Source organism: Triticum dicoccoides, chromosome 3B, assembly GCF_002162155.2.
Source record: "Triticum dicoccoides isolate Atlit2015 ecotype Zavitan chromosome 3B, WEW_v2.0, whole genome shotgun sequence".
In the NCBI taxonomy this organism is placed as follows: Eukaryota; Viridiplantae; Streptophyta; class Magnoliopsida; order Poales; family Poaceae; genus Triticum; species Triticum dicoccoides.
The window spans coordinates 12912034-12926406 of record NC_041385.1 but is presented as its reverse complement, the minus strand read 5'-3'; the positions used below and the strand labels follow the sequence as shown (position 1 = coordinate 12926406).

The window sequence follows — 14373 nt, the reverse complement described above, 5'->3', positions numbered from 1 at the left end:
CCACATTTGTGTCTCCTGACATAGCTGCAAAACTACCTATTGCACCTGTTCCCAACCAGAAGATAAAGGTGCTAGTAGCTAGTGGTGGAGTCCTATGGAGTGAGTTCACTTCTCACAATTGCCCCTATGAAATACAAGGCATACAGCTACAGGACACATTCAGAGTTTTTAAGCTGAAGGGATATGATATCATATTGGGAGTAGATTGGTTGAGAAAATATAGCCTTGTGCAAATGGACTTCATTAAAATGGAGATGAGAATTAATGCAACACCAACCACTCAGGCCACTTTTGTGGATGAGACCGTTCCCTCCTCTTCCCCTGTGGAGATCACAGATGATGCAAAAAACTAATGGATCAAGCTGTCTGTGGATTTTTCCTCCTGTCCACCTGTCACACTGTGACACAGGCTGCTGATCACCCTATCCAAATGGAGCTCCAAGAACTCATTCAGCAGTATGACAAATTATTCAGTGCACCTACTGAATTGCCTCCAAGCAGAGCTTGTGACCACAGAATTCCACTAGTGGAAGGAGCTAAGGTTGTAAATCAAAGACCATACTGAGTACCCCATCACCAGAAGGAAGCTCTAGAGAAAATCATTGCTGAGCTCCTCAAGGCTGGTCTCATTAGGCCTAGTACTAGCCCCTTCTCTTCTCCTGTCCTCCTGGTCAAAAAGAAGGATGGAACTTGGAGACTCTGTATTGATTACAGAAAACTGCATGCAATCACCATCAAAAACAAATATCCCATTCCAATAATAGAAGATCTTCTAGACCAATTAAAAGGAGCAACAGTTTTCTCCAAGATAGACCTCAGAAGTGGATATCATCAGATAAGAATGGCTGAAGAAGACATCCACAAGACAACATTCTCTACACTGCAAGGGCACTTTGAGTTTCTAGTGATGTCTTTTGGATTAACAAATGGACCTCCCTCATTTCAGGCTCTTTTTGTTTGGCTCTTTTGAATTTGTGGTAGTGTTCTTTGATGACATTCTAGTGTTCAGCACAACCATGGCAGAACATAAACTACACCTGAATAAAGTATTTCAAGTGCTGCAAGAGAATCATTTATATGCCAAACTGAACAAATGTTCTTTTGGACAGTCTGAGATAGAATATCTGGGCCATGTTATCAACAAGGAAGGTGTGGCAACATATCCTTCTAAAATTGCTGCTATCAAGGAGTGGCCAACTCCTAAAACTGTCACTGAACTCAGAAGCTTTTTGGGTCTGAGTGGTTACTACAGGCGATTTATTCAGGGATATGGCATCATTTGCAGGCCCCTTTTTGACTGTCTGAAGAGAGACTCCTTTTCTTGGCAGCAATAGCAACAAGCAGCATTTTCAGCTATCAAGGAAAAACTAACTCAAGCTCCTGTTCTGGCCCTGCCAGATTTCTCCAAACCATTTATCCTAGAAGCTGATGCAAGTGGATATGGTCTTGGATCTGTCTTAATGCAGGAGGGAAGACCCCTGTCTTATTTCAGTAAGTCAATAGGACCCAAGGCAACAGCATGGTCCACCTATGACAAAGAAGCACTAGCAATTATTGAGGCTGTGAAAAAGTGGAAACACTATTCCCTAGCTACTTCTTTGATTATCAGAACTGACCAGGAAAGTTTGAAGTACATCCAAGAGCAAAAGCTAACTGAGGGAATACAACATAAGCTCTTGCTAAAGTTGTTGGGTTACAATTTTACAGTGGAGTACAAAAAGGGCAAAGAAAATAGAGTTGCTGATGCCTTGTCAAGAGTGAAACACATGATTTCCCTCCTCTCCGCTAGTGTTACCACCCCAAAATGGATATCTGAAGTCCTCAAAAGCTATGTTGCAGATCAGAAGGTTAAGGACCTCATAGCTAAGTGTGCCACCAACAAGGACAACTCCACTGGATACACCTTCAAGAATGGGATCTTGAGGTACAAGAACAAAATTGTCATTGGAACTGCAACTTCTCTAAGACAGGACATTTTGAAAACATTCCATGACTCTAAATTAGGGGGACACTCAGGAGAAAGAGCAACATATCACAGAGTACACTTAGTATTCCACTGGCAAGGACTTAAACAGGATGTTATTAGCTTCATCAAACAGTGTCCTGTCTGCCAGCTAAACAAAGCTGAGCACACTCCTTACCCTGGCCTTCTTGAACCCCTGCCAGTCCCTGATTTTGCTTGGGCCCACATTAGCATGGATTTTGTGGAAGGACTGCCCACTTCTGAAAACAAGGACCTTATTCTGGTTGTAGTTGGCAGGTTCACAAAATACTCCCACTTCATTGCTATGAAACATCCAATAACTGTCCAAACTGTAGCCAGAGCATTTTCTGATACAGTGTTCAAACTACATGGAATGCCATTGGTCATAGTAACTGACAGGGACAGGATCTTCACCAGCAAATTATGGCACCAACTGTTTAAATCCCTCAACATCAAACTGCACATGAGCACCAGCTACCATCCACAAATTGATGGCCAAACAGAGAGGGTAAACCAATGTTTGGAGAACTACTTGAGGTGTATGTGTTTCGAACAGCCAAGAAAGTGGCATGGCTGGCTAGCTCTAGCTGAATGGTGGTACAATACTAGCTTCCATACTTCTCTGCAAATGACCCCCTTTCAAGCCTTATATGGGTTTCCTCCCCCCATGGTAGCTGAGTCTGCATTACCTGACTCCATTTCTGAGGACAGTGACAATTTACTGCAAAACAGAGAACTGGCACTAGAGGTGATAAAGCAAAATCTGTCCAAGGCACAGGAAAGAATGAAGCATTATGCTGACAGAAACAGACAGGAAAGATCCTTTGAGGCAGGAGATATGGTTTACTTGAAACTGCAGCCATATAGGCACACATCATTGAGTCTACATAGACACCTCAAGCTACATTCCAAGTTCTATGGGCCCTTCAGAGTTATGCAACGAGTAGGCAAAGCTGCTTACCAGCTACTTCTACCTGAAGGCTGTCTCCTACACAACACCTTCCATGTCAGTCAGCTCAAAAAGCACATTGGCCGAAGAGTAGTTCCTTCAAAGAACTTGCCCCTGATAGATGCTGATGGAGTTGTAAAAATGGAACCTGAAGCAATATTGGACAGAAAACTAATTCCCAGACCTCAGGGCAACATCAGCATTCCAGTCGTCAGATGGTTGATCAAGTGGGTCAATATGCCTGAAGAAGCATCTACTTGGGAGGACTCGGCCTTCATACATAAGGTTTTTCCTTCCTTTCAAGCTTGAGGACAAGCTTTGTCTTGACAGGGGGGAATTGTCAGTCCAGTCATTGCATCTCTGAAGAACTCCCCTGTTTCTGCGTGTCGGAACCAAGCTCAGCCGTCGATTCGCTATCAAGTGGCTCTCCAATGAAGATAACGGTTCGCCACTGGTTTGTCATCAGAGTCGCAGATGCTCCATCCAACGGCTATCATCGCCCTGAGTGTCGCTGTTCATCGCCCGACACGCCATGTGCTCTGTCTCCACTTTCTGTTCTGCTTTTCCCTCTGTAATGGCTATATAGCCACCCCTCGCTCTCAGTTTTGGGCATGGTTATTGTAACTGGGTAGAAACCCTAGCCGCCGGTGGCGTGCTTTTGCTACTTTCCCCTTTCTGAGCAATATAAACCCTAGCAAATTCTTCCAATTCTCTCTCTGAAATCGCAATGTTGAGCATTTAGACAGTTCGATCCTTGTCAGGTTCCTAACATGTGCGTAATGATTCGTCAAGATTTTTTTTTCCATTTTAAGTTTTTTCCTTCTAAATTTTTTCTTCCGGTGCAGGCTTTAAGTCTGGGTTTTTTTTTCGTTGGCCGCTTGTAGCAGCCCGCACGAGTAACTATGCACGCCTATATGTTGCTCAAAAAAAAAGGTGCGCACCTATATGGCTATATGTATGTCTTCCACGCGCAACTACTGTTTCAACCACATCAACCTGGTGCAACTGCACGTTTGTCCCTCTCGTGCAACTAGGCGCAACGACATATCTGTTTCTCACGCACAACCCTACACGTCTGCCGGCCACAGGCAAAGGCAACTGCACGTTGGGCGCCCGTGTGCAACTGCCAACTCAACGTAACTACACATTCATCGGCCACCGCGCGCCTGCGTGCAACTATATGTAGTTGCACACTGGGTGATGGAAAGCACTGATATACCGAAAAAGGCTTTCACCCCGCTTTATAGATAAAGCAAACCGTCAAGAGCACACATACAGAGTATGTGCATGGTCTAAAGTATTGTCTTGTTATTCATCGGTTGCCTGGAAATAGGACTTGTATCAGTCGATTCGGTGGGAGAACAGTGCATAGTCCCGAGGCCGAGATGAGGCGCCGCATTGAAGATCGAACGATGGCAAGGCACGGGGACGCCGATGAGGATGAGCCAGGAGTGAGCCAGAGTTGGACCCGGAGATGACGCCCCTAGCTAGCTGCAGCATCCAACTTGAAAGGTGTGAGTGCGGGCTTTTTCGTTCTCGCAGTTGGATTAGTCGGAGCCCGAGCCGAAGACAAACGTTCTCAGACAAGAGCTTGTCAGAGGCAAGGTAGGGCAGAGACGGGGAAGATCGGCATCGCTGGGGAAGATGAATAGTGCTAGTGCGCAGTCGTTAGATTCACCAACCATCCGCATATAAAAAGTTTGCAGAATTGGTGCAGATATGACTGAAACAATTTCTTTTTTTAGTCACCTAATGGGTAGGTTCTCCCTTTAAATTATATATGGACCTTTTAAAAATATAAATATATCTATGAAGTAGTCTTACGCTCCAGATTTCTCCAAAAGAGTTCTTGAATATGACATATATTGTGGCAATTTGTTGTCTAGATAGCTCTTGAGTATGCATAATCTATACCATACTCCTGTTTATATTGGTCAGTGTGTTTCTGCACAGTTACAGGGCTTGGAAATGGCTAGAGGAAGAGGCAAATGAAGCTATACCCGTTGCTCATGCTGCTTCGTGTAAGGCCTGTTGCAGGCGCACATGCTCTTGCCCGGAAGGAATTTTGCAAATGAATCAGTGTGTGCCATGAAGAACAAGCAACGATACCGTGAAAGTGACATGCCAGTGAAACTGACATTCCAATCCTTAAAGGAGGTCACAAACAACTTTGCCGACAAACTTGGCAGTGGTGCATCTGCGGAAGTTTACAGGGTATCTCTATCCCCACACCCCAATCTTATTGCGTAGATAGTATATATCCTACTTTTCACTTTACGTTATCAAATTATAGAGCACGAGCACGTCTTACAAAGTAGCATCATGAATAACTGTGAACAGGGAGAGTTCAATGGAGAAGTGATTGCCGTAAAGAAACTGCCATTCAGGATTGGGATTGATGAGAAGCAATTCCAGAACGAATACGAACACCTTAAGAGGCTCAAGCATCCTAATATCGTGCGGCTAGTGGGCTTCTGTGATGAAACAGAGCATGCATTTGTCGAGTACAAAGGGAAAACAATAATTGCCGAAGAAATACATAGGGCACTCTGCCTCGAATGCCTTCCCAAGGGACCCCTTAGTGACTATCTTCGTGGTATGTTGGTGATTCACTATGGGTACGTTGGTCAGCATGTAGTCAAAATGTGATTCTTACAATTCGTCTTCCCATTGTGTGCTTGCAGAAAAATATACTGGACGTAGTTGGCACACACGGTTCCAGATAATCAACGGGATGTGTGAGGGTTTGAAATATATTCATGAAGTTTCCGTTGTGCATTTGGATATAAAGCCTGGTAATATATTGCTAGATGCAGAAATGATACCCAAAATTGCGGATTTTGGAATATCAAGGCTATTGGTCGAAGAATGCATCAGAGAGGCAACTCAGTTAGGGACAATGTAAGCATATGTCAGATATCAACATGGATCTCTAATCAGCTAACTGGTTGTACTACTTATTTACTCTCACAATCTCGCTTTATGGTTTATATTATAATGATTTAATGCAGTGGATACATACCAAGGGAGTTCATAGACAATGAAGTTATCTCAAGAGAGTTTGACATCTTTAGCTTAGGGGTTACGATTATGAAGATATTGACAGAACCAATGGACTACTGGAACATTTCTTACATGAGTGACAAGGAATGTATTGAGCATGTAAGAACCCTTTAATCATATTAATATTAAGATAAATTGTTCTAATATTTAAAGTTGTAAAGTTTAGTACATCATCTAATATTCAGTGGAGACAGTGATAGATGTATATTATCACTATTAGTGCTTCCTGCCTACTTGATTTTGAAGGTACACGACAACTGGAGGAAAAGGTTTGAGGAGATACCACGGTATCTATGGCTTGAAGAATATTGCAAACAAGTAAGAACTTGTATTGAGATCGCACTACAATGTATGGATATTGAGCGACTTAATAGGCCTTCGATGAATCATATTGTCAGTAAGCTGATTCCAATACGAAGGATAGGGGTACGTCGTGGGCGCGCTACAGCCACTCATTATATGACATCTAGTTTAAAAGTAGATTATACGTCTGCCAAGTTTTCAACGGACTTATCGTTGCCGATAGACATCAACGAGATGATAGACACCCCTCAGATGCCTTCACCAGGTTGGTGCTAGATGTAGATGTTCCCTCAATTTCCAGTATTGCTAGTGTGAAGAATTTTCTAGCGTGAACTGCTATAGCTTACTTGTTTTATCAGAACCAGAAGATTCACACATTCGCACATGTGAACTGCCATTCGAGTTTCTACGAGAAATTACTAATGATTTTTCAAAGGAACGAATAGTTTCTGAATGTGCATCTGCGACAATTTTTAAGGTACTTCTGCTGTTTCTTATTAAGTTAACTATATCTCATCTTTAATACCATGCATGCATTTGCTGATAGATGAAGTTAAGCAGGGTATACTTAACTCTGGGGAGGAGACTCTGGTGAAGAGATTTAGGGCAAGTAAAAAGGATATTACAGATAAGGTGTTTCAGAATGAAGTTGGAAAGCTCATGGAGATCAAACACAAAAATATAGTACGGTTACTCGGCTATTGCAATGAAAAGAAGAGGGAAGCCGTGAAGCATGACGGGAGGTATATTGTGACATGCAAGGTAGAAACTTTGCTATTGTACGAGTATGTGCCAAATAGAAGCCTTGACCAATATATTTATGGTAAGATAATGCGACATATGTTATATATTACTTTGATTAAATTCCATAGTGAATCATATATGTTGAATCAGGTTTAAAATAGGATCCAAGTAGGCCCTCGATCGATCCATCATGTTCTAAGAAAAAAATTGTAGTGATGACTATTTGTTCTCATTAAACATTTAAAACCCAAAAATATTGAACTTAGATATGGTAAAACCAATCTTGTGGTTAAGGTGTCAAGCTTGATTGACTATGCATTAACGATGGCATAAAGAAAATCACCCCACTGCATTAGATTTCAGAGAAATTTGCACTACGTGAGCAACAACCTTAGATATGTTGTGTACAAGTCAAATAACTCAAATATTACTCATTTGAGCCACTAATCTTGTTGCAGTGATGTATTTTGTAAATTGAATCCACTAATCTTCATTGGTTGAGAGATTGTTACGTTGTTGACATTCAAAATGTAAGGATCAAAAGAGACAACTATTACCTGAAAAGGAGAAAACGGAAAATCTAAGTGGGACATGTCCCCCACTCAGTCTTACACATTGGCGGGTGTCTAATGAAAAAATCCCTATAAGGAGAGAGCACATGCATGCATGCATGAATTTTCCAACTCATGCTGACATCATCGCATTGATGCTATTTTAAAAATGATTTATCTCACAAATGCTTAATCCAGTTAGTGGTCCATCTTCACCCATGAGTTCGTCTCGACGAGGGCTTCAAAACAAGATCCAATGTAGGCATGTTTCGATGATTTTTATTGTCAAAACTAGTTGCTAGATTTATAGTACATGGTTGCCAAACTATACATATCGAGTTACTAGATTATTCATACTGAGTTATCCCTTTTTTTTCTCTTTCTAGTTACCTGTTTATACTACATGGAGAATGTAGTTTAGTAACCTAGTAACCAGTTTATTATGATTTGGTGGAAGTGACCGTAATTTTGCAAATAAGTGACATTAATCTGGCAATTACTAGCAAGGGAAAAAGTCATCAAAATATATCAACATGTGATCTAGTTTCGAAAATCGCGTAGAAACAAATCCAATGATGAAAATGGACCATCTATCAAATTAGCGGTTCAAGAAATAAAAAAATTAGGTAGGTCCCCAACGTAAGACATGTTGTGAGCACATCCCCACGTAGTATAATCTGGAAAAAGTCATTAAAATATATCAACATGTGATCTAGTTTTTAAGATCTCACAGAAACATATCCAATGATGAAAATGGATCATCTATCGAATTAGCGGTTCAAGAAAAAACAAATTTTAGGTAGGTCCCCCACGTAAGACATGTTGTGAGCACATCCCCCACATAGTATAGTCTGGAAAACCATCATCACTGCTCTCAACCGTCGCCATGTGTCGCGCTCCGGGCGCTTCCTTCATATTTTTCGCGTGTGTTTTCAAATTTTTGAACGATTTTTTCTGTTTTTTTTGCTTTTCGTTTTTTCACCGGTCTTTCTTAGCTTTTCGAGAAAAAACACATTTTTTTTCTTTCCTGACAGGCACAATTTTGCTTTCGCGAGTGGCATGGTTTTGCTTCCGTGCCTCTCGAAAACAAAAAATGTGTTTTCTATTTCTTTTCCTTCCCTGGGGGGCATGGTTTTGCTTCCATGAGAGGCACGGCCGTGCCTTTCGGAAACAAAAAAAAAGTATTTTCTCTTGTTTTTTCTTCCGCAAGAGGCACAGTTTTGCTTCAGCGGAAGGCATGGTTTTGCTTCCGCGAGAGGCACGGCCGTGCCTCTCGGAAACAGAAAAAAATGTTTTCTCTTTTTTTTTCTGTGAGAGGTACGGATTTGCTTCCGTGAGAGGCATGGTTTTGCTTCCGTGTGCCTCTCGAAAATGGCTTTTAGAAAGGGGAAAAAACATGCTCCTTGTTCGGGTTTTTTCGTGAAAAAAAGTTTGTCCAAACCTATCAACATGGGATCTAGTTTTGAAGATCTCGACGCGAGAAATCCAACGCTGAAAATGGTTTGAGATTTGGACACACGTATGAGATAAAACATTTACCGAAGAAGGCTTTCGCCCCGCTTTATATATAAAGCATCGACCAACAACAACCCGGTATAAATGCATGCCACCACAACACACGCACACACCCAAGGCAAGATACATAAGCGCTGAGCGCAGCAACACCACGCCAAGCACTACAAGAGCAGTCGGGTCCTCGACCGTGAACACGCCACCGTGAAGAGATGAAGCCGCATATGACGAACCGTGGGCTCCAAGGCGGTGCCTTCAAGAAGCATACAGATAAAACATTTTGAATAAACGGAACTATAAAATAAAGGAAAACTCTCCAGTTGTGATAAGTGGCGCACATGCAGTGGACCATTTGTCGCAACCCGAAGAGGTAAAGGGGTACTCTTTATAATTAGTGATTTCGGGTTGGTGCTTATCCATGGCAGATCAGCGACACATGACCAGTGGAGCCGGTGGGTCTCCTCGTCGGTGGGCCTCCTCGTCGTTGGATGTCCCAGAGCGGAACGAAGTTGTACCCTCTAGTTCGGTGCTGCGGTAAGCCCCCTGCTATGCATGGAGGCGCTGTGTTGGACCCATTCTATTTGTGTTGTAGAGAGTTTGTACGAAGGGTTGCACTTGCAGATCTCATGCAGGTGGCTGACAAAGTGGTTTCTTGTGGAGATGGTGGGCTGATAGCATATAGGAGAGTGTATAGGAGTAGGTGGTTTGGCTGGACTCGGATTCAAGGCCCAGGTGGGAGGATTGCAAAACATCACCAGGTAAAGACTTTGACCTCTGCCACTGGCCTTGGTAGGCAGCAGTGATGCTCGAAGGCATCACTTCCTGCTCGAAGGCGTCATTGAGGTGTTGTGCTCGTCCTGCCATCCAACAATGCTGGGGAAAATCTTAGATCATCTCGAGGATGTAAGGATGGTGGTGCTTGTGCATCGCACTTCCCTTAGGGGCATCCTATTGGGAGTTAACATTGATGGGTGGGACTAGTGGGGAATGTCAGGGCGGCTGCCCTTGATTCATTTGGCATGGCAATTTGTTTGAAAATGATGATGACCTTGAATGGATTGCGTCATAGATTTAGGCAGTTGACTTTACCTACATGTCTGGTGGGCTTTTTGTGCTTCCTCATTTGTTGTGGAGTCGGAGCTGCCACGGAGCAAGCCTCGACAACGAAGTTGACATGGGAAGGGTGGTCGTGTGTGGGAGTCTCATCGACGCAAGCCCGGCATACTTCTCCTTTGAAGTTAGTCATCAAAGTAGTCGGAGCTGTCTGTAGTTTTCACGGGTGTGGTCGATTGTTTGGCATGGACCGCATGGGATCCGCGTGATTGTGTTGATCATCAATTCGTTGATGGTCACCTGCAATGAAATTGGTGTTACTCGATCAAGGGTGATGGGTGATGGCGATGACGCTTGTTCTTTGGTCTCTCTCTCTCTCTCTCTCTCTCTCTCTCTCTCTCTCTCTCTCTCTCTGTGTGTGTGTGTGTGTGTGTGTGTGTTGCTAGCCAGGTTGGCCGATGTTCCATGACGGTTGTTCTTTGGGCGTGATTGTAACTTTTTTGTCCGTTTTTCCACGAATTAACTAGCTCTCCCACATTCTTCTTAACCAACGGAAATGGTGTTTAAAGAAAGGGACAACTGTAAATGAGAGTTTTACGTGTTTTAAACATAAATATATTGGTGGAGTCTGGAGCGAAACAAAGAGCTGTACTAGTGATTTTAAACCGACAGTTTTTTCTATGTAGGTGATTCTTGTCAACTTGAGTGGAATATGCGCTTCAAGATAATTTTGGCCATTTGTGAGGCGCTGCATTTCTTACATACTGAGTTAAACAAGCCTATCAGTCATCTGCCTCTTACTCCTGAAAATATATTATTAGACAAAAATTTGGTACCAAAACTTTCAGATATTGGTCTATCAGATTTGTTCGAAGGACTATCCCCAGAGGGCACAGAATACGATCCGGAAATAAAGTAATCTCAGTATATATATTTTTCTTACACTAATAAAAATAAGTTGCATTTTTGCAATCACTTAGTGATTTGTATGTTGATTTTAATGTGTTTCAGTCGGTACAAGGCTCCAGAATACATAAATAGATACACTATTTCATTCCAATCAAACATATACAGCTTAGGTCTCTTAATAATGGATATCGCAACAGGAGAGAAAAACAGGTCTCATGCTCGACAAACCATGGATAATAGCCATTTTGCGAATGTAAGTCAAATCTTCTTCAAAATTTGAAGAATGGTGATATATTTTCTGTGGAACTTTGTTGTATCTTCTTCTATTCGGTCCCTTAAACACTGTATTCAAATCTGGTAGGCACGTCAAAAGTGGACGGATGAATACATAGGATCAAAGTATACATCACTTGGTGTCACTTGCATTGGTCAACTCAAAGTATGCCTCCAGATTGCGTTATGGTGTGTCGAGGACAAAAGAAAGGACAGGCCATCTATACGGGAAATTGTCAATACACTGAATAATCCATATATAGGCAGAGTGTTAAACAAGGTATGCATCTTCAAAACCTAAACCTTGTACACATTTTAATTTAGCTCCATTTAGTTAACAAGTGTTTTCCTTCGGTCATCCTCTACTCAGAAAAGTTTACAGATCATCAAAATTGTTTACTGAGTGAGAAAGGGTGAATCGTACCTTTCTTTCACAATTTATAGTCCCATCAAAGATGAAATGTACGTCAATTGCATCTTGTACCTTAAGTCATGTGATAGTGCTTAATTTCACTGTGGATACCCAATGATTGATGTGCTTTTATGAGTAGGAGAATGCTACTCCCTCCGTCCCATAATATAAGAACGTTTTTTACACTAGTGTAGTGTTAAAAACGTTCTTATATCTTGGGACAGAGGGAGTAGATTACATGTTGCTCACTGGCTGCTTCCTGCAATGGTGCTCCAAGGATGAAATCATCCGCGATACTAGAGACAAGGACAAACAAAGTTAAATGCCTCCTACATGCCTCCAATTTATGTTGTATTGGGGGATATGGAATATGTGCAGGAAATTTAAGTTGCCTGCCGCTGAAAGAATTTTTCATCTCGCTGAGACACACATAAAACAAACACGGCTAATCTGCGCCCGGGCTCAGATGAGCTCGAGGATGAACAGTAAAATCACAAAAAATAGAAGAAGACAAAAAAAAAGATTTTTTGGCGTGTAAGATGCAAAATTTGATGAAGTTTGGACATTTGTGGAGCTCATGATAAAAAATACAAATTCCGGGAAAACCCCTTTTCGGAGCTGATTTTTTTTCTTTTTTGCCACGAGCTCCTCGAATGCCGTAACGCGAACTCCTCGAATGTCCAAACTCCCCAAAATTTTGCACTGACATCATGCATCTGAGAATCTTAGATGAAAAAAATTTGGATTTTTTTGCTATTTGTTCACCAGTTGCAAATAAGCCTGGCACCATTTTAAATTATCGACATAAAACTTAGGATTTCATATCTAGTAGGCATAAGTACAATTAGCTTCACTACTTTTTTTGGAAAGAATAGCTTCACTAGTTGTGCAATTTGGTTCTCACCTTCCACACTCTGTAGGGGTTTGCGGTCGCAACTAATAGTAGAAATCTCATTTGTCGCTTCTATTACCTTGGCAAGCTTGCAACCACACCTTGTTATGTGTCCTTTCGCCTTGTGGCCATTACACGGCCCCAAATGTAATATGTGTCATCGGTAACATGCATTACTGAATCTTCTCCGGCGAGTAATTCAAAGTTTTCTTACCTATATTAAAGTTTAGAATGTGTCAATATTATTTTAACATTTATTTTGAGGGGACCAGTATTCTTTTCACTTGGAAATTGAAGTAAATAATATGTTTTTCGGGTGAGGTCTGAAAAAAGGCATCCAATATTCAGTTGCCCTAGCCCCCCCAGAATCCTAGGATCAGCAAGACCGAGAGGGAGTTAGGTAAGAAACTAATAACCATATACAACCGCGGGTCTACACGGATGATTTCACTTACGCACATATATGCTAGGTTTTAGACTTTGAACTCTATAAGCAAAATATGTGTACTGATATTGCTTGACCCATCATGTTGCATTTCTTGTCTTGTTTTGCTCCTCCTAACCCTTTAATCTCTCACTCTGCCATTTTGTATATAATTGCCTTTTCCCCTTGTTTAGCCAGGAGTCGGTCCCATCTTATCGTTGAGTGTGCAACCCCAGCGTCTCTGCTTCCCTCTCACTCCCACAAGGTTGATTTCCCACCTATTGTGCCTAACAAACAACAAAGATGAGTGCATCGCCTTCAGGCTTCTCACGGATAACCCAGGGAGGTACCATACAGAGCTGCTGCTTTACGGTATTGCACTGCCGAAGTGCACCTACACTATCAACGTGGTAGTGCATGAGCAGACAAAGCAGCTACCGTCAAATAGCGATGAATTTTTGACCCTGATGTGCACCACAACGCACGAGAAGGTACTCAAGAATCTCGACGCAGACTCCGCTGCCGTCCTTTTTGAGAACCCCGATCATGAGGTCCAAGAGATGATGCTGCCTGTTTTTTGTGACCCACCGGAAGAGACCATCTCTGATCAGGTTACTTAATTCAGTGTTATATCTTCTTCAGTTGCTCAGATTTGAGTTGCATGCTATAGTTGCATAGGGCCAGTTATTTTGGGGCTTATGGATGGTTGTAGAAATAATCTTCCCCTTCAAGCTTATTCTCGAAGCCCAACCTAAATTTTTATTTTAGAAGCCTACTAATTAAGGGTTAACTACTAGGCTTCTAAAAAAATAGGTTAGGCTTCTAGAAGCTGGGGAGATGGCACCTTATTTCCATAGCCAGCCATAAGCCCCAAAAGAATGTCCCTTAATAATTTAGCACATGGGAGCAATTCTCTAACTTTGATTGTTTCAGATCATAGCCAGTCAGCATTTTCGAGTGGTTCCATCCGTTGATGTTCATCCAATCAGCCAGAATTACCGACAGGTGTTGTCCATAGATGTGCATCCAAAGGAGCCTTGGTGAGTTTATGCCCTGCTAGTTTCTAGTGACTTGGTGTGGGCATCTGTGTTTTGATTCCTAAGTGTGAAGTGCAGGCTATTGACGACCAACCAAATGGGCACTATTTGCATTTGGAACTACGAGAAGAAGGTATGTGAGACAGAACCGCAGGACCTATATCTGTAGGATTGTATTTGTTGGGTTTAGTCACACATTGGTTGTGGGAACAGGCAGAGCACGACTTATAAGGGTGGGGTGTCCCTCCTATCAGGCTAGTCTTTTTT

General features: G+C 42.2%; 1 pseudogene; it reads left to right on the top strand.

The window, feature by feature from the left end:
* The first annotated feature begins 4921 nt into the window (after positions 1–4921).
* The window catches only part of LOC119274384, a 13009-nt pseudogene continuing 3557 nt past the window's right edge, over positions 4922–14373 (top strand).